Source organism: Leptinotarsa decemlineata, unplaced genomic scaffold (genome assembly GCF_025532065.1).
Source record: "Leptinotarsa decemlineata unplaced genomic scaffold, Ldec_3_MD MMD2_tig00002082_RagTag_RagTag, whole genome shotgun sequence".
Lineage (NCBI taxonomy): Eukaryota > Metazoa > Arthropoda > Insecta > Coleoptera > Chrysomelidae > Leptinotarsa > Leptinotarsa decemlineata.
Genome location: NW_027412573.1, coordinates 5,498,374 through 5,524,621, shown reverse-complemented (window position 1 = coordinate 5,524,621; position 26,248 = coordinate 5,498,374). Strand labels below are relative to the sequence as shown.

The 26,248-nt window shown below is 34.3% G+C and overlaps 1 protein-coding gene across 2 annotated transcripts in view; it reads right to left on the bottom strand.

Moving 5' to 3' along the window:
• Window positions 1–25,481, bottom strand: part of LOC111515825 (uncharacterized) — a 192,848-nt gene extending 167,367 nt beyond the window's left edge. The window contains exon 1 of one of the 2 annotated variants that reach the window (XM_074176891.1): window positions 25,100–25,481. The gene's annotated coding sequence lies outside the window, so the exon portion shown is untranslated. Of the gene's footprint in view, window positions 1–11,902; window positions 12,074–25,099 lie in introns of those variants that run through there. The other variant, XM_074176893.1, reaches the window with a different exon arrangement.
• Window positions 25,482–26,248: the final 767 nt, after the last annotated feature.

The following is a 26,248-nucleotide window of genomic DNA, read 5'->3' as shown; positions in this document are numbered from 1 at the left end:
GGAAAAACATCCTTCAAACCGAAACTTCCTGACCAAACTCGGCCTCCACAGTTTTTTTTGTAAATAATACTCATCAACAAAAATACAAATCCCAACGTATCGCGCTACTATCCGTAGCAGCCTCACGAAAAGCAGGCCACCAAACGCGGACTGCGATTCTAAGAATTGCATTTACCGGATACCCTGCTACATAGTTGAAACTAAGAGGCCATTGAAAGTTCGTATTGCTGAGCACAAAAAACACACACAGCGAGGAGAAACCAGCAAATCCGAAATAGCGGAGCATGTTTGGGCTCATCAACATTATATCACGTGGGCTCAAGCTGAAATCATCCACAAAGAGGAACACTGGTTTAGGAGAAAATTCAAAGAAGCCGCGTATATGTTGTCCTAAAACGCATTTAGTCAAGCTAGCGTAGAGATACGTAACATATGGAAACCTCTAATCAAACGAAAAACGACCAACTCCCGCCAAACGGTCATCTCCCGCTAAAACCAATGAAGCGGAGACAGAGAAGAGGGGATAGATGAAAGCACTCGAATGGCCTATAATTAGTCGGATCTCGGAGGAATAAGTCCAGTTATCACCCGAAGACGATTGTGGATACTAACAATCGAAACGTTGTGACATAATTAGGTTTGTAATCTTTTACTTTTAATTTTTCATTTTTTGTTAATAATAATTTTTAATTTTTAGCTTTTATTAATATTTCAATTTTTATTTTATTTTTTGGTTGTTTGTTGTTTGTTTTTATGTTGTTTGTCTGTTATTTCATTTTTTTTGTTCAAATAAAATTGTTATTTTCGGTTAATCTTTTTAATATTTTTTCAGGAATTTCAAATCAATTCATATTATATTAGACAATGGATGTCCGAACTGATGAAATACACCACGAAACATTGTCAACCACCTTCAAACAAACGTTAAGTGAAACATAATATACCATATTGACGTAACTTTTTACGTGATAGCTACGACGTATTTACATGAACTATTTATGTAAATATGGGGTCAAAGCATCTTAGAAATGTAATGGAGTATTGACGTAGTGTATTACACAAACATGTTCCGTTAATTTTATGTCATATTTACGTAAGAAAACAAGTGAATTTGATAAGTTGTTCTACATTGCCTTCTACGATATAAGTTGATTTCCAACCGCCGTGTCATGTTAGAGCTAAAATATCTGAACTACCGTTCAACGACAAAGACAAAGTTTCTGAAGTTGGTAGGAAACTGTGCCCTGTGCTTGGCATTTGGAGTCTCAAAAGATTCTGCAATTTTTTTGTGGTACCTTGGATACAGCATTCTTGACAACCACTCGATTTATGTACTTGCCTGCTCTAAAACAAACGAATTATCGTTTGACGTTTGCCGATTAGTATTGCTCAAAAATAACAAAGTTCGAATTTAAAAAAATGGATGTCTATCTGAAAAAAATTTTAAATCGGGTGTGTGCGACTTGTGTGTGAGTTTGGAATATACCAATCTCTCCGCACACAATTCAATAGCATATATTTCCGCTTAAAATACAGTCACATAGGTCTCTAGGCAGGTTAATATCTCTGTCCTGGGTCTGCAACTGAAAACATCTGCACCAGAGCCCGAAGGTGTTTTTGATCCATTGTGAACCAACAACTATCTGCTCTTAAAATTTCGTTCTCCCGGAGAATCCAATCCTCTCTACTCATCTTACCAGTAAGTTTCTATTATGATATTGAGAATTCCTTATACCGTATATCAATTGTTGCTATTCAAGGTAGAGTTTGAGTCGAAGAAATTGTTGTTTTATTTTCGTGTATCATTTCGGTCTCTTGTATCTGTTGTATTAGGAATCACACGTTAAAAGGTAAGACCTCGTTAGTCCTTAGCTCGCACAAGTTTCTCAACTTCTGAGAGTTGTCGTTTGTATGGGGGCGACAGCTGATTGACGAAAAAACAGATTTCAAACAGATTAAACAGAACAGATATTGGTGAATTTTATTTGATTCACATATTTATTTGAGTTGTCTCTTACAGTTAGTGTATAGTCACTGTCATAATCATAAAATCAAACCTGTGAATTTCTATTGAAGCATTTATCCAAAGTTATAATATTCAGTCACAATCATATTTGAATTCAATGATGCTATTGGTTCAGTTTGATAAGGACATTGCCAGTAATTGCAATTGTGAGAATAATGCATAATTAGGCCCCGAGACTCACGTATAATTCAATAATAATGACACTTAGATGAATAATGACACCCGTAAAACTCTATTTTGGTGGCCTAGCTTTAATTTTTTTCATCAAATTATCGCTTCGAAAGAAATAATCATTACAAACTTTCCACAGTAGGTACACAATTCAAAGTTTCGGAAAAATCCCTATCCTATCTAACTCTAACTCCTATCTAACTAAAATCCTATCTCATTTCTTGTCCCGACTCTTTTTATTTGAACAATGTATCAACATCTTCGTTCGACATTGCCCAGAGATTCGCCGAATTTCGTGGCTCGTTAACTTTGATGGAAAGTTGTTGAACAGACTAAATAATGCACAACTTATTGAGCTCCACTAATGTAGGGCTGCGACGTAAAAGGGCCTAACTGATGTGTGTGTTCGATGTTTGCCTGACAGATCTTAAATTAGACTGTACATCTTCTCCAGTCTCGACTTCAATTTTGTCTATACCAGAGTGTGTTAGTGTGTGAAATTGCTATATAATTATCGTTTTCTGATGATGGAAAAAAGAGAAAAGTTTAGAGATTAATTTACTATGAACACTACAAAAACACTTTTCTCTGCTCAGTTTGTATTCCAAACGTTCGTGGAATTGAATCGGATATCATTCACAGGATTCCTACACAATATACTGAATGAAAGAGGTAAAATTTCACTTACATGGAACATTCTCATCCTTACTGGTAGACATCATATGTTTCGCCGTGAGACACTTGCCTAATCAGCTCTACAGTACCAAATCTAGATAACATTATGAGAAATAGCATTTATTTCATTCATAAAATTACGGAAAGAGTTCAATTTACTCATGTCATCGATGACAGTACGTAATGACATGCATTCGCTTATTTGATCAATCATTTATGTATAATACAAATAATGTTGGACCCAGTATAGAACCCTGGGGTACACCATACTGAGTGATTTAATGTTCATATGTAAGTTCTTATTTCCAAAGGATTTCGTGTAATCCAGAGTTTATATGAAAGTACTTGTTGCAAAAGGCTTTTTCTTCCAGTTTGTATCTAAAAGAAATTTCTGTACATATTCTACACATCTTTGTGAAGTTTGTAGTTGTTTCCTTCCTTCTTTTCTTTGGATGTTTCCTACATTTTTGTTAAGTAATGTTGACTGACTTTCGGCAATCCTTAAACTGTATAAATATACGACTGTTATCGGAAATGGAACAGTTATCAAATAACTGATTCCAGATACTTCCCTATCAGCTCCCAGAGATTTTCATTATGATATATAAACACTACCAACAGGCAGATTAGGAAGTCTAATTGAATGTGCGGTACGAAGTGATCTAATAAGGCGTAGACATTTGAGTATTAGTTTGGAATTTCTGTTATTGTGTTTGTGTTATATTGTCAGTGTAGCAGTGGTATAAAGTTGGGTTTAATTGTACAGTGTATCGTCAAAACCATAGGAAAAACGTAACATCTGGTGTTAGAAGTGGGATAATTGATTGAAAATATTGTGTTTTTTGGTGTCGATTACGACGGGATGGAAGAGCTTATTAAAGTGTTCGAGGCTTAGCAAACCGGCCAAGCGGGGAATGAGAATCGCGGAAGAAAGGAAAATGAACGAAGGAGGGAGAAAGAACGATTACGCCGAAATGTAACCCGTGAATTACTACAAAATGTTCAGGAAAAATTGGAAAGAGGCAGAGAGAAAGATCGTGAATAATTGATTAATATTCAGAAGAAACAAAATAAGAAAATCGAATGTATCTTTTATTATTTGAGGATTGAGCAACGAAGAGAAGGAATATCTTAAAAAAAAGCACTGCTCTCGAACACCAAAAGTGCAACACTATTTTCGACGCGTTTTTCACCAACCGAGTTGGTGTCTTCAGGAAATGAAGTAGTCTACTTAATGAAATGGTCTAGAAGTTTGACAGACTGAAAAAATCTTTCCAGTTTTTGATAGTGTTACTGTAAAAACGAGTATTCAAGTCCATGTATCAAATTATTTTTTCCAACAATCAATAATATTTTGATACACTTTTCATGCCAATATTATTCGTTTCATTCATTCATTATCTGAACTCAGTATGTTCGAATAATAATTTATCATTGTTAGACTATTCTAATAGCTCTTGTTGACCAACAATCGAGATACAGAAACATTTTCCCGTCGTGTTGTATAATTTCGTTCTCGGGTTTCTCTACAAATAAACTATTCAGCTCACCTCATCAGTCCACTGTTATGCTGTTTGTTATGGGTAAACGTTCAATTATACAAAAATATGCTAACAAGTCGGCGACAGTGTTAATTAGCGCGTTAAAACCGGCCAATGTTGAAACACAGAATGGTTTGATATCGAATAATCACAATATTTGCATCAAAATCACCTTTCTCGAAATTGAAAAAAGCTCATACGATTTTTCTGAAAATATAGTGGAATGAAACTGAAAATATATCCTCAGAAATATACCTTTATACTGGGTTTGTTGGCGGCTGTGGTCTAAATGATTTTATGTTTCGTCTACGACTGCGGTAGATATTATCGAAGGCGATGAGGCAATGGCAGAAGTGCTCTGGTTTAGCACTTTTTCAGATGGAAACGTTACATTTTTCATCATTTGAAAGGTCTCAAGTGAAATATTATTGTGAAAATTTAGATGAATCCAAATGTAAAAAATGGAGTCGTTAAATATCATTTGAGATGAAATAAGAATGGGTGTTTCCCAGAGTTTTGATAAAACCAACATTCACAATAGCGGTTGAATCAGCGAGTGTGAAGAACCAATCACATTAATCAACTGGCCACCATCTGAACTTTGAACATTTCCAAAAGGAGTAGAATTATGAAAAATGCTCAGACATATCATATGTATAGATGGCGAGCTGAGTTGCCTAGAACTTTCCAAAAACGATGTTATGGCTGTGGAAACCGATGCAAAAATCATTGAAGGAGGGATGTGGTTTCAATGAACTGAAACACATTCCCACTTTACATTTATTTCCATGCACAGATACAGCCTTGTCTCAAAGTTGTCTCTTACATTCGCGTGAACCTCACCTACAGAGCACCAATTCAAATCATGAATTGATTGTCAATATAGTCAATAAATAATAGCGTCAAATGTTATTTCGATAGAATCTTCACAGATGGGTGGATCAGAAGGATGAAAACAGTTGAATGGCTCGCTGAATCACCTGATCTCTGTCCATTAGAGTTTTTTCATAACTTCCTCATTGAGTCTTTAAAATTATTTAGAACAAAATGGTCTTTTCCTTGGAGCTTCTCAAAAATATCTCCGATTTCGATTAATTTTTTTTATTTTATTTTATCTTTTGAAATCAGAAAACTTTTGAATCTGAAAATAATAATTTTTTTATTTAATTTCTTTGTAATAATAATTTTACTATAACAAAAGTCCATTTGATATTTTTGTAGAAACTGTGCTACCAACTTTCAATTTATTTTTGATGAATATAATAATGATCGAATCAAAGCTTCTGGGATAATTCATAGATATAATTCATACTCCCAATCGAATATTCATTTGAAAAATACATGCTTCTAAATTCAACTGAAGGAGTATTTTAGGAAACAACAAGAATAAAAATAGGTGTTTGAATTGAAGGGGTTATATTTTTATATTTTTTATGTAACCTCTTCAATTCAAATAAGATTCCTCTTGGCTGGAATTAATAGGTGAATGAATGTCATTACGATGTCATCGATGACATAAGCAGATCAAGCTTGTTCCGTGACATTGAAAAATCGTAATTCATGAATGAATTGTGTGTATTTTCTATAATGTTATCAAATTTGGTACTGAAGAGCCTTGGGGCAAGTGTCTTAAGGCGAAACATCGGTGTATACCAGTGAGGGTGACAGTGTTCCATGTAAGTGCAATTCATTACCATTCATTCAAAGTAGAACTCATGTTAATTATATCTGATTTTTATTCCACAACGAATGTTTGATACAAACTGAGTAGAGAAAAGTATCTTCAGTATAATTCAGTGTTCATATAGAAGTATTTGTTTCGAAGAATTTTTTTCTTTCGTGTAATTCAATGTTTATATGAAAGTAGCTGTTTCAGGAGGGCTTTCTTTCAGTTTGTGTCTGAAAGTTGCTTCTTTGCATGATCTACACATCCATGTATAGAGTTACTTATTTTCAAATTAATTACTTCCTTCCTTTCTTTGGAACATTCCCTCATCCCTTTTTTTTGTATCAAGATGGAGTAGTAGAAAGCCAAAAACTTTCTTTCCCAAAAATAGGTGTCTTCTGTAAAATTTCGTCGAAAATAATATCGATTGATTGGAAGCAGAAAGTGATGATAGAAATATTTTTCAGTCAAAAGTATTGCCTAACAAAACATGTTAATGAAATATCTTAATATTACAACAGATTATCACATGAAATTATTTTTAGTAGAAACTTTCATGATTACACTTCAATGGTTAGAAGACAACGTGGAACAGTACTTCTTAATGATTTTATCAATTGTATTTTCATAATGTGATGTACACAACTGTCAAAAATTTCAATAACCGCTCTGAGAACGCCTTAAAGATTTTCTGTAGTGCTTGTGTTTTGCCCTTAAAAAAAAGTTTCATAGCATTAGCTTCAAGAAACAGAGGCGAATAGTGTTTTTAGAGATATACTGAATTGACAATTTCATTCTGAATGATAAAACTAGTTGAAATGCATTATTGTTACCATTTTCAAGCGAAGACCCATATTATTTATCTGTAAAAAAGGCACAATAACTAGTTTTTGTTCCTTTATTTTGTATATTTCTGAAAATACCATACAACTCAGTTCATTAACTCTGGCAGGGAATTCAGCAAAATAACATTGAAGAATGGGCTTGGCAGAAAGAACTACATACAATCAAAAAAGAGAATGAAGAGATCTTTCTGAAGATATATCACAAGCCCATACTTCCCATTTAAAAAATTGGGGGTTGTACCTGTCATTCAACGGGGTTGAAGGTGGAGGTAGCATTTTTCCGTTGAAGTATGCCAGATTATAATTTATATTTGACGTGTATCGGAATTTTGTTAAAATGTGTACCGTAACCGAAATAATGAATGTATTCCATTTGGCTTCCACACCCTGTAAAGCATTGGATATGTAGATTTTTTTTATTGGTCCCTTGGGAGCTGTCTGACTTGTCCATTTAGCCCAAGTTTCCAGAAAACACTGCAGCCTCTTGGGCTTATTGCGTTTATTCTCCCATCTTCTCATGACACCCATTCCATCAGTCTCGTTCCCTGTACTAGTTTGTACAGGTTCCGTGTTGGATGTTCGTCATATTCTTCTGGACGTAATTTTGTACGTCCATATATTGCCTGCCTCCTGTAATTCAGTGCCTCACATTCGCATTAGATGTGTAGAGCTGTTTCTATCCCTTCGTTGCATAATCTACAGCTGAGGTATCCGTTGTACAGCCCCATTTTATTCAGGTGTCCTCTAAGCGGACAATGACCGGTTAGTAACCCTGTAATTATTCTGAGCCGATCCTTACTATATTAAAGTAGTTCTTTGGTAGATATTAGTTGATAAATATGAATATTTCTATCCTCGCTTTGAAAGGTTCTTGATTTCAAATAACTAAAGAAAAGAAACTTGAAAGATTCCTAAAGATTGCCTGTTTTACGTATTCCCCAAGAGATTACTTCAAAAACCGGTCATGATATAATTTTTGGAAGGTAAATCAATGTATGTAAATTAATTCTTTCAGAAAAATTGAATTATTAAAAATCAAAAGTAGATCTGTTTTGGGAAATTTCAGTAATAATATTTATTTAGTTGATAATGAATTTCTTTCGAAAAAACTAAAAACTGTATAAAATTTTAAAATAGAATTGAAATCATAGATTTAGCACCAAATTAATGAATATTCGAAATTCCAATTACTAACTTTATTCTGCTTCCTCAGGTTCGTGAATATGGGTATATTACATAGAAACACCATACATAGATAGATAGATATAGATAGATAGATAGTTCTTTATTTCCAACAGGTATACGTACACCCAATAACAGGAAATGTATAAACTGGATAAATGTAAATTTAAACAAAAAATGTTTTAAATGTGATAGAAATGTACATTCACATGTGTGTGTTAGCAGGATTAGATACTACAAAAGAGAAAAAAAAGTTACATATTGTAAGTAAATGTCATAATACAATTTATTATAATAGGTAATGGAGATATATTAATGTCACATGAACCACATATCAGATTGAAATTATTGCAAATGATTGAAACAGACGATCTCTTTAATATGTCTGTTCTAGCACGATCACAGTAAAATACCTTTGCGTACCTATTATTTAGTCGAGGTACAGTAAACGGAATTTTTGCTAGCAGGAATTCACAGCTTATGTTATTATGTAGTAAATTATAAAGGAACGTTATTGTTAGAATGATACGTCTAGTATTCCGTGAGATGAAATTGCTTTCAATGAGAAGTATAGAGTAACCAATGTTCCGGTCTGGGTAAATACACATTTTTTTCAAATATAAATATTTTAAAAATTTCCTTTGAACACGTTCTCTGGAACTTATTTGGGTTACATGATGGGGATACCATATTAATACCCCATATTCTAATTTGCTGCGCACATAACAGTTGAATAATAATGTCAGAGTTGCTGGACCTGCAAATTCCCTACCATTCTTTAATATGAAGCCTAACATTTTATTAGCTGAAGACACAGTACTTTGAATATGAGGATTGAATGACATCTTTTGGTCAAATAATATGCCTAAGTCGCGCATTTGAGTCAAACGATTCAGGATTGTATTATTGATATTGTATGGAAACATCAATGCATTTTTTTCTTCGAGAAGGTAACAGTTAAACATTTGTTAATATTTAACTCAAGGTGATTTGTAGCACACCATACCTGTACTGTGTTGATATCATGCTGTAATGAAATGCAATCTTGAGTTGTGAAGATACTTTGATACATTTTCGAGTCATCAGCATATAATAGAGTGGAGCACTGAAGATCCAGTGTGAGGTCATTAATGAACAGGAGGAATAGAAGAGGCCCAAGATTAGAACCCTGTGGTACTCCGGAAGTTGGTGTTATTATGAAAGAGCGATATTCTTGGAATTTGACATATTGCCGCCTATCGAAGAGATATGATTCACATAAAGACAATAGTTTAGAAGAGAATCCTAATAAACCTAGGTTTCGCAGTAAAATTTTCAGGTCAATTCTATCGAAGGCTTTTTGTATATCCATATAAACAACATCTACTTGACCTCTCTGGTCCGAAATTTCGCAGATATATTGATTTATACAAGAGAGGTTTGTCACACAGGACTTTTTATTAACAAAACCGTGTTGTTCAATAGATAACATACCCTTTGTTGCATTGTATATGTTTTTGTAGAGAATAATTTCGAAAAGTTTCGCAAAATTACATAACACAGAAATTGGTCTATAATTTTTAATTTGTGTCGAATCGCCTTTTTTGAGTAATGGTGAAATCCTTGCAATTTTCCACGTGTTAGGAAATGTGTTTGTTTCGATCATCAAATTGAAAATATATACCAAAGGTTGTGATAATGGGATAATACAATCCTTAACTAGGAATCTCGGTATTTGATCTGGACCCGCGATCAATTTATTCTTGAGCTGTTTGGATGACTGAATAACATGATTTTCTGTAATGCTATTGAAACTGATGGTGAGCAAATTGGCATATTTTTCTGGTAAACGATCAACTAAATCGGAATCAGGCAAACTATATACACTGAAGAAATATTTCCCAAAAGCGTCTACAACATCTTGCGTGTCTGTTGGTATACAGTCATCATCCTTCATTACGCCAGGGATTCTGCTGATTTCCTTTCTATTACGTATAAAATTCCAAAACTGATTCGGATCGTTACTTATATTATTTTCAGCCTCTGAGATAAATTGACGATAGTCTTTAGATATCTACATTCTATGCAGTTCTTGCTCAGCAATTAAACTGGAAATATTGTGCTTTAACATGGAATGCCATCACTTACCATTGGCTGAGATGAATAGAGCTGTAGGGCTTCTTCAAGGTGGCATGCGACAAAATGATGTAGCTCTTCATTTGGGGGTCTCCCAAAGTGTTATCAGTCGATTGTGGCGGCGTTTCCGTGAAACTGGCAGTCCAGCCGAACAACATCTAGGGCGAGGACGCGCTACAACTGCAGTTCAAGACCGATTTTTGGTCTTAACCGCAAGAAGACAACCGACAATCACAGCACCTGAGTTGGTTAACGTGTTGCAGCAGACGCACCAGGTAACCATTGGTCGTGATACTGTCAGAAATCGACTGCATGAAGCAGATCTCCACAATAGAAGGCCACTTAGATGTCCACCTTTGTCGAGAGGCAATCGCGGTAGAAGATTAGAGTGGTGTCAAGAACATCAAAACTGGGATGGGCCACAGTTTTGTTTACAGACGAATCCAGATTTGGATTTCATCCAGATTCTCGTCGAGTAAGACTGTGGAGATGACCTGGAAATAATGAACGTTTGAGACACGTCCAGGAAGTCCACACATACAGAGGTGATACAGTAATGCTATGGGGCGGAATCATGATCGGCGGCAGAACCGATCTCGTTTTTCCAAATCGCTCCCTCACAGCTCGACAGTACCTCGACACCATTCTTCTAACTATCGTCCGTCCGTTTGCTGATGCTGTTGGTGAAAACTTCCACCTAATGCACGATAATGCTCGTCCACATGTCGCGCGTCTAGTGACTGACTGACTCACCAACGAAGGAGTTGATGTATTGCCATGGCCAACACAGTCACCGGACCTGAATCCCATCGAGCATGTGTGGGACATGCTTCAATGAAGAATTACTCCGCATATGGGTAACATTCACACAACGTTTCAATTGAGAGAGCTTTTAATCGCTGAATGGGCAAATGTACCTCAACAAGACATTAACAATCTCATTTTGTCGATGCACGATAGATGTAGGGCCGTAATAAACCAGCGTGGAGGCCATACTTTGTACTGATTCCAATTTTTTTTGTATTATTTTTTTTCGGGGTACCAAAGAAGAGACATATTTTTTTTAGTTTTGCTTATATGCGCACTCAGTATTTTTGAACATTTAATAAATTTTGTTGTAAGTTACATTCGTTTAATAATCACTTTTTTTCCCTTAAAATATCTAAAAAAAAATTATTGCCATTTTTAAAAATATCCCTTGACTTTTTCGATGAGATTGATAAAAACTTGTTTTATGTTTTCTGTAGTTTTTACGAGCAACTTTTTTTGCATTGTATTTGCTTTATCGTATCATTTGTAAACCATGGTGGGTACCTACATGAATTGAATATTTTATGAGGGACAGATGTTTCAAAAATACTAAACAAGTTCCTTTCTAACTGGTTAACAGCGCTATTGACATCGGTACACTCCAACACGTTATTCCATGATGTTTGCGAAAGTGATTTTACAGATAAAACAACATGAATTTCCTTATAAATCTAACGACAACAGGGTCTTTGCTTCTGTTAAAAAACCTTACATTAACAAAAATGACTTTTATACTCTGTGACGATAATAAAATATTTTATTTGCCATCTCCCACAGAAACGAAACATCCAAAAACGTCCAATGATAGTAAGAATATATCTTATGGCATGCTTAATTTTACGAGAGCACCCCAAACTCTTCAATAACTCACCCACTATAAAAATACCGCAAAATCTTCTACTGGCGAATCGACGTCAAGCGACGGCCCCAATTCCTAAACCGACGCATTTGTTTTTTTTTACCACTTTCGGTGCGATATCTTTTTTAGTGGTAAGTCTGTGCCTTTTTTATCGGCGATCATTCAGGATTTCTTGGCGTCGCGACGCCACGCTCGACGTCGTGTCGCTATTAATATAATCAGCGTTACAAATGCGCTACTGTTGTCTTTTAGCCAAATATCCAATGCCTACTTTGGATTCCATAGTCCCCTCAATAAGAGAGAAGCAAGCCTCGCTTTTCATTTTCTTTTATTCAAACACAAAATGTCAAAACTTCAGAGCCATCGCTATCTATCGACTCAGACTGCTCTACGGTGTTTTATACAATAGCTTTCTCAATTTACGCTTGAGAAAGATATATATATATATATATATATATATATATATATATATATATATATATATATATATAAATAAATAAAACCAATCAATCTATTGAAATAAGTACTAGATACAGTTTGAACTGGACATATTTGAACAGAATATGAAGAATCAAAATAAACTAATGTATTGAATGGGTACTAAGTATGGATAAAAACATAACTTTGAACTGGACACATTTGGACATAATATAAATAAATTAAACAATCAATGGATATAGAGATTTTAATCATAAGGGTTCCAGACTACAAACAAATCAATACACAATATATATATATATATATATATATATATATATATATATATATATATATATATATATATATATATATATATATATATATATATATTATATATATATATATATATATATATATATATATATATACATATATATATATATATATTATATATATATATATATATATATATATATATATATATATATATATATATTGATCAATATATACACAATCGTGGAAGTAAAAATTTGAATTTATATTTGTCATTGTATCTCTGCTCGTGGTATATTCTTGACAAATAATTCAATCTTAGTCATAAATTTTTTGAGATTTGGTCCTAAATACCGGAAGGATTTCTGCCCAACTGATTTGAGCATTAATGGTATGACGATACTATGATTCCGACGTGTAGCATATTTATGGTGATAAGTAGTTAATTCTTTTTTGTTTTTATGCTGTACAGCAGTAATATTTATAAAAATCAGCTGTCTGGGATCAAATATTCCAGATTTTGAATAAAGTAGATCGCTAGGGTAGTCGTAACCTTTCCGTAGGATTCATCTGATAAATCTCTTCTGCATAACCTCAAGGGAATGTAGCTGAGTTTTCGACACTCCGCCCCAACCAATTATACCATATCTCTATTCTACTGGGGCTCTACTAATATATTACTAACAAATAACATAAATTTCTGTTTTTGATTGAGTATGTTTGCTATCCGTTTGAATTTTTAAAGTATGCAATGTAATTTTTTAAATATGTCTATGTGCTGGTTCCATCTGAGATTTATGTCTAAAATTATTGCAAGACATTTTATTTTCTTATTGGGTTTGATGACTTCCGTATTGGAGATTTTGATGTCATATTCTGGTAGAGAGTTGTCATAACTACTGAATGGTATGTAATAGGTTTTCTCAAAGTTAATAAATAAGAGCCTGTGGTCGAACCACAAATTGATTTGATGAAGGTCATGTTTTAATTTCTGTTTCAAATTAAACCAGTTTTCGTCTTCGCAAAACAGCACAGTATCATCGGCTACACTCGGAATGTTGGAGTTGATGTCTTGTAGGAAAAGGTTATTCAAGTAAATATTGAATAGGATTGGTCCTAATACCGTCCCCTGGGGCACACCACATGTAATAATTTCCTCTCCTCTTATATGATTGCCCACTTTAACCCTTTGCTCTCTGTTGTGAAGATAACTTTTCAAAAGATTATTCGCTATACCTCTAATTACCATATCGTTCAGAAGATTTAGTATTTTGGGTCGACGGTGTCGAAAGAATGTGAGTGAAATGTTACCTCTTTCATATACTATATTGTGTAGCAATTCTCTGAATGATATTCGATTCAATTCCAAAATGAATATGCTCATATAAAAGTAGTTGTGTTTAAATTATTTTTTCTTTCGTATAATCCAATATTTATATGAAAGTAGTTGTTTCAAAAGGGCTTTTTCTTGCAGTTTGTGTCTGAAACTTCAATTAAATGAATGAAAATACTTCAAATTTCCACTAGTTATTTCAGTTTTACGTCCGTTTTTCGTTTTAACTACAACTTCAACTAATATTCTATCGTCTTACTAGATCGCTCCGCGTACCGCACTGTCACTTCCACTTAACTGTCTCGATATGCGAATTGATCGTCTTTATATTTGGCAATCGAAGGCCGTAGAAAATTTCTCTGAAATCATCGAAGCCGGTAGCGTTATTTTCGTCATATCTAGAACGGCAGCGAACATCAAACATTCGCAAAGCGTCTGACGAACTGGGCGCGCTCTTAACCACGTCACAATTGGTTTATGGCGACCAGTGGCGGACGGCGTTATTTTCTTTAAGATAGTAATAGATAACCTTTACGAAATTCCCAGAGTTTGTAAAACTTTTCAAGTTGGACATAATTTTCATTTCGCAATGATCGCACCATTAGGTTGAAATTTGGCTGGAATGTTTTCCAATCCCACTTTACTTACGAAAGAAATGTTTTTATAAACAAAATAATGTTTTGCGTAATATTGCGAATGTTCGCAAATAACGAGGAAAATGTATTTTTGAACATAACTTTACGAATTTTCAAGACTGCAATTTGACACCAACATATTCTCACAGTTAGCAAAAAATGCAAATAAAGAAGTAAGTTGATAGGTCAATCAGAGGTAGGAATTTTTCTTAATAAAAATTCGCTACCCATCTATTTATGAACTTTGAAAAAATGCCAATTCGATTCTGATAATTTTTGCCCGTAAAAGAAAATTCGGTATATTGGGTATTCCAGTAACCTCACTATGAAATACGCATTGTTATGATTTTTGATTAATTTCATAATATTCATCAGCACTTCATTAATTATTCTGTATAAACTTGTTTAAGAAATTTCAAAAATCGACGGTCTTCATACCTAAAATATAGTGACACTGAAAACCTCGGCCGCGAAAGCGTCAACCATTTTTACGCAGTTAAAATGTACCTAAATCAAAATATAACTGGAAATCTGGAGGAAGTGCATTTTGAACATAAACTACTTATTAGTCTCTATTTATTAGATATGATGATAGTACAGTAATTTAATAAAATTTTTAGATCGTAAATTAGAAGATTCTGGTGTTTGCTTGAACGCAAAATTCAAAAATTGTGGAATTGCACGCACTTTGTTCCAGAAAAATTATCTCATAAACAAAGATTCAAAATTTGAATTCCAGGAAATATCTCTGAACTATTATGTTCCAAAGTTATTCCGTTTCATAGGTCTTAAAACTCTATCAAGCCTTCAACTTATTCATCTTTTTCACGCATTTATGAAAATTATTATTGTAATATCAATGAGCGAACTTTCCTTATAATATATTAAAATGATTTTCAATGACAATAATTGAGTTTTTTCAGTCATCTGTTGTTAATCTTAGTAAACCTCTTCCAATTTTTCATTAACAATTTTGCCTATGGTCCCTGTTAGAAAATATGCCCCATATAATTTCTTTGTATATAAATAGAATACTAATTGTGTTATCAAGTTTTTTGCTCTTGAGCAATAAATAGTTGTGATGGTCTGTTTCATTTTTGGAAAACCATTAGCCACCATTTTCATTACTATTGAACTGGTATGAACAGCTATAACTCACACTGAGGAAAAACACACTCTGTAATCCAATTTGAGTGTATTACTATTTGAAATTCAGATTTTCCAGGTCGAGCCGGTGGTCAAAGTCATCCAATTCAATTTTGGTGAGTTGCGAATAAATTGCTAAAATCATTTCAAATAAATGTAGCGGATACATTTTTATTTCTTGAACGATTATCATCAGTATGTTTGATATTTGCAATTGCCTTGATTTTTTCCCTCATCAACATTGTGATTCACTCTTGTACCATTTCATTGTGTATATTAATGTATTGTGACTTCCTACAAACATTTTCCAATTGATAAATCAAATGAAATAACTATATATCTTTAGCAAATACAGTTTTTAATCCAGCAATCATTGAATCACAGAACAAAAAATTTTTATTCATTGCATTGAAATGAAGTTCTGTCAATTGAATCAACCATTTACATTTTTTTTGAGTTTTTACTTCTTCACTGATAATACAGGGTGGATGATTTTCAAAGAAGTTTTTTTTCAAATATTCATCCTAAGCAACTACTTTCAATTGTGAATGATGAATCTCACGAATATCGCTTTTTTTGTTCAGTTTGTACACCATACTTTGGTAATAGAAAACAATTTTTTGTGGGAAATAGAAGGTGAACTTCAACATCAAAGAGGCATCCATTTATTCGTGAATAGAATGTACGTGAATTGGTGGAAAATTTCAATTCCCGAATGTTTCCACAAATCGAACATCGTCTTTTATTTTCAAATACATCAAGTCTTTGACAATATTTCTGTAGACGACGTCATATTGACACCTAATCCGCCTTTTTCAATACAAATGGCCACTTGTGTTACGCCGTTGAAATGAGAATTTCATATTCTGTCAAACGGTTCAAAAATATAAACGTTAAAGTCAAAATTCTTAGCTTGAGTTTTTTTCTGGTTAAACATTTTCAATTGTTTTTTTTAGGAATTTATTGACACAACAATGTTATGAAAAGTAATGTGCTGCAAATAAATTAAGGTAACTCACAAAAGGTGAACCTTGAGCTTGACATGCTTAACTTCAAGCTATACTAAATGCAAAAGTTCATTTAAAGACGCTACTAGTATTAAATCCATATGATTTTCAGCTAAACATAACCTTTAAAAGACACGTGTACAAATTTCACAGCTCTCGGAATATCAGTTTGTGGGATAGAACATTTTGAGTGAAACAACTTTTATTAATTTCAAGAAAATGAAAAAACGGCTCAATTTGAAGTGAAAGAAATGCACCGCGTCACAAATAAGTGAAAACGATGGCATGAATTTGGCTTCAAATTGCTGCCGCATCCACCGTATTTTCCAGATCTAACACCCAGCGACTTTTTCCTGCTTTCAAACTCCAACAGAATGCCCGCTGGTGATAAGTTTAGCGCCGATGATAAGATAATCGTCGAAACTGAGGCCCATTTTGAGGCTAAATACTATAAAGTACTATTTTAAAATGGTATAAAAAATTGTATGATCGCTATAATCATAGTATTGCCCTGGAAGTCCACTTTATTGAATAATAAAATGAATTTTTGTAACGTATTCTAAAAACACTTTATTGTGTGATTTTCACTAGATAGTTTTACAAAAACGCAACACGTGTTTCGCCATACAATGGTTTCCTCGGGCGTGTCCATGATTCCATCATATAAAATTTTGTAAAGAAAGTAATGCTGAGTAAAGATTTTTTTAAGGGCAAATAAATGTTTCTCACATCAACATATTGATATATTTGGAGGCAGGAGATTTGGAGAAACCACAAATTGGTTTTTCGTTTCGAAAGATTCAAATTCTGAATATTTTTCAAATTGTTTGGTAAAATATTATGAAGTTTTGGACCTAACGTATTCAAAAAACACACTTCAATGTGAGATTTCTACTTGAAATTCTACACGCTACACGTGTTTCGCTCTACATTGGCATTTTGTGACACCCGAAGATGAAAACACGTGTGTAGCGGAACACGTGTCGCGATTTGTAAACTTTGAAGTGAAAATCTCACATTATAGTGTGTTTTTTTAATACATTATAAGGAATTTTCATCAAGTTTAGGTCATTTCTATCATATTTTTGGACCTAATTTAAAAAAAAAATGGAGATAAAATGTTACATGAAGGCAAGCTACTCGATAATCCCTCAGATATTCTTGATGGTTTTGCAGATTTCTTCAGTGGTTCTTATATAGTGTCAGCATCAAATGACCATGCGAACAACACTAGTGATATTTCCAGCCTAGTAATCAAAAACTTTAGTATTGAAGATGTTTATAATACCCTAAAAAATTTAAGCCTTAATTTACTGCGGGACATGATCATATTCCAGCATTCATCATCAAAGATTGTGCCTCAGCTCTGGTTGAACCACTAACAACTCTAATCAATATATGCCTGAAAACATCAACAGTACCATCAATATGGAAAATGTCGAAAGTCTGCCCAATTTTCAAATAAGCGGATAAAAGTGAGATAAACAATTACAGACCAATTTCTCTCATATGCAACTTTTGTAGAGTGTTTGAGATGCTTCTGGAAAAGACAATCTATTGATGTTAGCAACATTATAGCCACAATCAACACGGTTTCATGAAATGACGTTCAACTATCACCAATCTTTTCACAATCACTCAATGTATTGCGGAGGGTATTGATTGTCAGTCAAAGACTTATATCATCCACACTGATATCTCAAAAGCATTCGACAGACTTGGCCATAGTATCCTGCTCAACAAGATTTCGACTTTTGGGTTATCCAATGACCTTATTACTCTCTTCAAATCGTATTTTCACAACCGTAAGTAGCATGTTCAACTCGATGTTCAACTCGATGGTCTAAAGACTGTCGAATATGTAGCCACATCTGGTGTACCACAAGGGTCAAACCTAGGACCCCTACTGTTCAATAGGTTCATCAATGATATCGGAGCTGAGATTGATGTCAATTTCCTTTTATACGCATTTGACTTGAAACTCTATCATAATATAACGTGTTCTAATGATTGCGAACGTCTCGCCCTAAATTTAAATCGTGTTGCTACATGGTGTCGGAAGAATAATCTATCTCTCAACATATCCAAAATGTTACACAACTACGTTATAAACAATCAAGTTCTGAAGCGTCCTGACACACTCACTGATCTAGGTGTTACTTTTGATTCATTCCTCTCTTTCAATAAGAATATTGACACTACTCTGACAGCTGCTTATCGCATGTATGGATTCTTAGTTAGAAATACAAAAGACTTCGAAAAAGCTTCAACATTGAAATTACTTCAATTCACCTTTGTTCGATCTAGGCTGGAGTCCCTACTATCATGTTCATATACATCAACTAGAATCCCTACAGAGGCGCTTCCTAAAATATATGTCTTTCAAACTTGAAGGAACGTATCCTACTGTAGGAATACCCTATTATTAATTGCTTGAAACTCAAAATTTCTGTAGTATAGAGGTAAGGCGTAAATGTTATTTATTTTTTTTTCATTCAAGGTCATAACCAATATCATTACCTGCTCTCAATTGTTACATAATATGAGGAATTTTTGGGTTCCTAGACGGTCATCTAGAAATAGTGTCTCCTCTTATCTAAACACTCCGCGAACAAATAAAATGAAAAAATCTCCAATTAATACAATGTGCGATACCTCTAATTCTGTTAGTCGTGCCCTAAATATATTCAACTGCCAGATTATACAAATCAAAAGACATTTCTTAGCTAACCGAAGTTCTGTTTTCCATTTTTTTTATATAGATTCACAAATTATATTATGTGAGTTCACATTTGTAAATGTCACTGTTTCTTCCTATTCTGTAATCATTCTGTAGAATAGTGTATGAAATAATAAATAAATAAATGAATAATAATAAATAAATAAATAAATAACTTCAATGCAATTTTTTTTGTGTTCTTGCCGTGTTAGATACGGATGACTCAGTGCCTTCTAGATTTGCTTTGTATTTATGTTGGCAGGCTACAGTGCTCACAAAAAATTATTTCCGATATCTAAGATTTTTTATTCTCTAAACAGTTGTTCAGTTGAGTGAGTAAATGGTTTGACAAAAATGACTTCAAGAATCGGGAGTTCCGTGGCGGCCGTGGTAGTGAACGGACGTGCTGATAACGTCCGTACACAAAGAAGGTACGCGGATGCCATGTGCTATCGTGGGGCTCCGTTTTGTGTTGTGTTGTATTAAAATTGAAATGTGAAGTGTCTAAAAAGTGATGAATAAGTGGCCCCCTTTATTCACGCCGGTATCCAGGCCGGGGTGGTTCGGATAACCACGGCTATATATGTGAAAAATCACCATAAGGTCTCCCAAGTAGGAGGCGACTTCAAAAAATCAAATTGTTTTTATGTTAAAAAAACTAGTGTTTTTTATTATAAAAAGTTAGAAAAAAATGGGTGGCAGCATTGCTTTGTGCAAGACCGCTGCGCCCACCGCAGCATTGGTCATATGCGCCTGAAGATAGGAAGCAACGACCATCTAAAATAGAGAGAGAGAGAGAGAGAGACTTCAAGAATCATTTCTTCCCTTTTTTCCAGGTTGTTGATAAAATTTTTGTTGACTGTACCCAAAGCAATGATTTCATAACTGAGATGGCTCTCGATCAGCGCATAATATAATATTTTCATTTGGCCTGTAGTGAGTACCGATATAAATGTCGACTTCAATAACGTCTACTCTAATTCCAAGTTTGACATATCCCAGAAACACTTGAATGACGTCGTGTACGATGATTTTGTTGCTACCCGGTATACCAAATGGCCATCGCGATAATCTCAATTAACTCAGCTGCGATATTGAAATGGAGAGCTCTCCCACCAAATCAAGACTTTTCAATTTAACCGTTCATTCCTGAATTTTTCACAATGTTCGCATCCTCTTTATCCTATTTTTTCATATTGGAATTGTTTCAGAAACTCCAGCCACAACTCCACTCTATTACGTCTAATCGAATTGTAGCTTTTCAGAGACTTCATTTTGATTAAATGAAGTTTCTGAAATTCGCATAATTCTCGGCAACTCCCTGTCCGATATAACGGGATCCAAAGTGAATGATTAATTTTTATTTTATGAATATTACGGCGACAAGTAACTGACAGGCGATTTTATGAACGCTGTCAAGCGCTAGTTAGTTTTTTATGGACGTGATTTATGGAAAAATATTGAATAGTTCGTCAGCTTAATCACCCTAGGAAAAAAAACGGAAGGTTTTTGATCTCCGATCCTTGTGATCGTTGGCGTGCTTGTTTGGAAAAATTGCAGCTTGGCCCTTCTCGCGGTATAATGAAAGTGGAAAATCATATTCTGGCTTTGAACCTCCCCATTTTTACCAACCAACGACAAAATTTGATTAGTTTTCAGGAAAAAAGTCGTGAATTCAAATTTGTCATCAATTTACATACAATTATTTGTTTAATGTCTCATTTTACTTTATCTACAGTGCTTTTCTTTAATGCCCCCCCCCCTTTTATTTTTTGAACGGGTCAACTCAAAAAATTGAAATTAGGAATAATGAAATTAATGCATGAATACTTTATTTTGAAGTGAAAGTGACAGATGAAACTTTCAAGATGGCGACTAAGGAAAAAAACTCAAATGGAAAGGGGGGGACAAATGCTTCATAACCCTAGAATATAATGTCAATATCTTCAACTATTACAAAATGGCGGAACTTTTAATAATTGCCTGAATACATTGACATTTAACTACATAATATCAGGTAATAAGCTTGAGGTCAGTTCAAAAGATTCTCGAAATGGTTGCGTTGAACTTCTTGACATATCAACAGCCTATCCGATATTTCACGCCGAACATTTTCGAACACAGTAACATCAATATCTCTACAAATATTTACTATTTTCTGTCGTATATCCAGTATTGAAGCAGGTTCAGTTTCGTACACCTTTTGCTTCAAATGGCCCCATAAAAAAATCCAAAGGTGTCAAAACTGGCGAGCGGGCTGGCCATTCTGTAGGACCTCGACGGCCAATCCAAAGACCTGGAAAAGTAGTATCTAAATAGTTTCTTACTTGTCTGGAGTAATATGGTGGTGCTCCATCTTGTTGGAATACAATATCCATATTAAATTCATTAGGATCCGCTTCGACGATTTCAGTGATGAGAGGGTCAACAGTAGTTTCCAGCATATTCAAATGAAGGTCCCGTGTTGAATTTTGATCATTAATAGAGGTTCTACAATGCGGTTTTCCAATATTCCTGCCCAAACGTTAATTTTTTCTGGATATTAGGTATGTGTTTTCCGGAAAACGTAAGGGTTGGTGACACTCCAATAACGGCAACTTTGTCTGTGAACATTGCCGTTTGAAAAGAATGTACATTCGTCACTAAAACAAATATTGTGGAGATAGGTAGGATAGGTAGGGTCATCTTCAGTTAATTGGTGTACCATTTTAATTTTGTATGGATGATACGTATTCCTCTTCAAAAGTCTCCACACAGTAGAAGGAGTCACCTCACAAACATTCGCGACGGAATAAGTAGACTGTTCAGGATTTACTACCATCTCACCAATTATTTGCACTTGATGTTCTTCCAGAATGAACGGATGACCTGGGGGCTTTTTGTTATGTACACTACCGGTAGTCGTGAATTTGTATATAAGTTCCCTCAAATATTTTCTTCAGATAGGGACGATTCGGAAAACGTTCATTGAAAATCCTTTCGGTCTCGTGCAAGTTACGCGTCGCACGGTAAATAAAAATTGCTTGAATTTTTTATTCCAATGGACGAGAATTGACCATTTCAGAGATTGTTGATACCTTTCTACTAGTAAAACCGAAAACTAAATGAGAAAATTCTAACTAAACAATGATGTTCATTGTCGTACTGACATTTTTTGTCGTTTTTATAACAAACCTTATCGAATTGTTGGAATTGCCATATGATAGATAAAAAGGAATATTTCTAAAAATATCGATATTAATATGTGTTGTCTTCAGGAAATTACGTAATGTTTCGCAATTTTATAGCAGGTGGAAAATTTGACTTCATATTCTAGGGTTTTGAAGTATCACAAGACCCCCCTTTCCTTTTATTTTTTTTTCCAGATGGCGCCCAGTCGCCATCTTGAAAATTTCATCTGTCAATTTCACCTATCCCAAATTTCAATTTTTTTAGTTGACCCATTCAAAAAATGAAAGAGGGGGACATTGAAGAAATGCACTGTAAATCGAAAACATTATTAAAAAGTACTGTTTGTAAAAGCTAAACATTGAAGTTTTATGAAGTTCCTTTGTGGTTGATTCTTCTAATCCAATGAAAAAGTGACAGTTCCGAAATATGCACCTCTTCCAACTTACCTACACAATAAATTCTGGTAAAAGCTGCCGGAAAACAACTACTTCCCTGTCTAATACCACTGCTGTGTTATGTTTCGAGATTCCATTTACAAATATTTATTTTTTTTAAGTAACTGCCCTGTATGAATAAAACATTGAAATACACTGAATAACCTCATTATGATAAGAAATTACCAGAATGCGAACATATATCAGATACAATAGGAATATATGAATATATTTGCGAATGAAATAGTTAGCAATAGTCGTCATTACGCGGAATGATGTCACTGACGAAAAATTTTCATATTTGTATAAATTTCACACTTGTATCGACTATTGGTTATTCGTGACTTTAACAAAGTAATGGAACATATAAAGAATTTGGTGCAATCCTTCATAAACTGTCGGACCTAATATAGAACCTTAGGGAATACCATGATGCACATTAATTGATTCCTACGTAGCAGGAAGAGTTTTTTGAAGAACAAATACCAAATCCAAAATCCAATGACTCCATGTTTCAATAACACGTCCAATAAATATTTTATTAGCATTCTCAGAAATTTTTGAAAAAATAGTGACACAACAATACTTCAAAGATATCGTTAGTTCTAGGGAAAAATCAATGGTCTCATTTTTGGTTATGCTTGATGAAAGTGAAGCATTTGATTTAGTAAATCTCAAGTTATTTTTTTTTGTGTCATCAGAATCGGCTACAGTGGTCCTTAGCCTGAACCTCACGTTATTGCTGAATAAACTGAAATACATTGAGTTTGAGGAAAGGTAACCTTCTTCTGGCGTACCACAGGGTAGGATTCTAACACATTAATTCTCTCTCATTTCAGTCTCAACTTTTCAGCAGTGTTATCCCAGTGTAACGACGTGAATTTATTTGCCAAAGATTTTCTGTTATATCGGTAATGTCAATTTGATAGAATCTATTAAGGTATCACCAACATGAAATTGGATTTGGAAAATACACTTTAGTTTTCCAAGAATCATGGGCTTGAAATGAATCCGAATAAAATACTAGATCTATGCTTACGATCTGACCTATGGAAAAAATCAGAAAATCTAGATGTTTATATCGAAAACACTTTTACCAAATATGCTTCTTCAAACTGAAATCCCTATACAAGTCCCAGCTTTTACAAGAAACAAAATTGAAATCGGTTCGGTTAAGTCCTGTGCTTTAGGAGTTTCAGGAGCAAAAACTAGTCAATTCTGAGAAATATATGGCCTTTATTCCAGCTGGGAATCTAAAATAATGCTGATGCATTTACTGCCATTCTCAAATATTAAAGGACATGGAATCAAGATTACAATGAGTTTTTGGGAAACTACATAGAATAAGCTTTAGTTTAACTTGTCTATTGACTCAACGATATTAATGCCATCTGCAAATATTGCTGTTGGGGCTTGAGGAATATTCCTTGGTATATTGTTGTTATACAGCAGGAAAAGCAATGGACTCAACATTGAACCTTGAGGAACTCCTATGTTTACGCTATCCCGGGAAAAGCAGATTCCATTATTATTTCTATTTACACTGATGAACAACAGTAAAAGTATAGATTCAGTATGAAGTTGCTATTGTGATTCCTCCATGTTTCAATCATCAATAAAAAGTGATGTTTTTTGTATTCTTTAGGTATATTTTTAGGGTTATGAAGTTGTCAACCATTAGTATGGAATAGGCATATAAAAATGCTTTGCACTATAATTTCGGTTAATATATGTTTTAGATCAAGACTTGAAACAAAACATATGATTACAGAATGATTTCAAAGTAGAAATAATTTCTGATAGAAGAAGATCAATTCACTTTTGTACCGCCTTGACATGCTGCTTTTAATAAATGTGTCAATAAATCTATATAATGTTTTTTTTTTCTCCACAATCTACACTTTGGGAGGAAAAAAATCTAGAACCATTGTTTGTTCTGTCAAATATATCTAACAAACAATGAAAATTTACTGTGTTACGTAAAATCTCGTACTTAGATGCAATAAACATTCTGCATCTGAACAATAACATTGTGCTGATGCCTCTCAAATGAAAATATATTGTTTCTCACCTGGTTAACCTGCTTTCAACAGAATAGTGGAAATGTCATTGTTCAGTATAGGCTGACTTCTATCCATAACAACCAAAAAATCTGTCTGGATTCGTTGCACTCAGAAAACTACAGTCCAAGCCGCACAAAGCAACAAATAATCTTCCAGAAAAATTGAGTTACAAGGCAACCCCGATCTGTTTGATTCACTGAAAGAACGAATCGCCCTGTCACTCAGTCACCCTTCGAATAAAATGATTCACCAAGATGTTCATCAACTCCGCATTTCAATCCCGCATTTCTAAACCAAATATTATTACAACAAGAATATAAAATCGCCTAAAAGCTGAGAATTTGACAGCGAATGTGGACTTTCGAGGCCCGGGCAGAAACATACACATCCGATTCAGTCGGGAATAACTCTGATCAAGCTCTGCTACGCGGACCACGGCGAAAAATCGAAAAGAGCCCCTTACGCATGTCGTTACTCTGTCGGTATGGCTTATGTTCATCCCTTCTTTGCTAACGTTCACCCCTGAATGGTCTCTCTCCGCTCAGGGCCGACCCTAAAGTATTTCCTTCCCGGGGGTTGATCATCACATACTGGCTGTTTTAATTTTAATATCTCAATCTATGAAAGCAAAGCCAGGTAAACGTTCGGTGAAAAATACAAAGGGAATGAGCAGGTGGATGGGTGAAAAGTTGGTGGATATGCCAGGGGGTTGGGGTTCATTGCTGACTTCGGTTATTAGACTCAATTAAGATTCCAGGTCTGTACTTTTTCGTTTTCCTTCACTTTAGACATACGGCAAACGATGATTCTAGAAATTGGTTTCAAATTTTTAAAGGCTATTATATTTTGAAACATTATATATTGCTCAAAAGATTTTTTTGTGGGGACTGTTCATTTTTCCAAGCAAACCTTGGTATCCGGTTCATTATAATAATAATAATAATAATAATAATAATAATAATAATAATAATGTGTTCCTGACACAAGGTGCAGGGCCTGCCGCGAGGCGCATGAGACCCTAATGCACTTGCTATCAGCATGTCCAGCATATGCGATCTCGGCCTATATCCATCGACATAACGCTGCCCTAAGAGTGCTATACTACCATCTACTGCACTCTTACGGTATTGACGAGACACTGGTGTTGTGAGGAACGA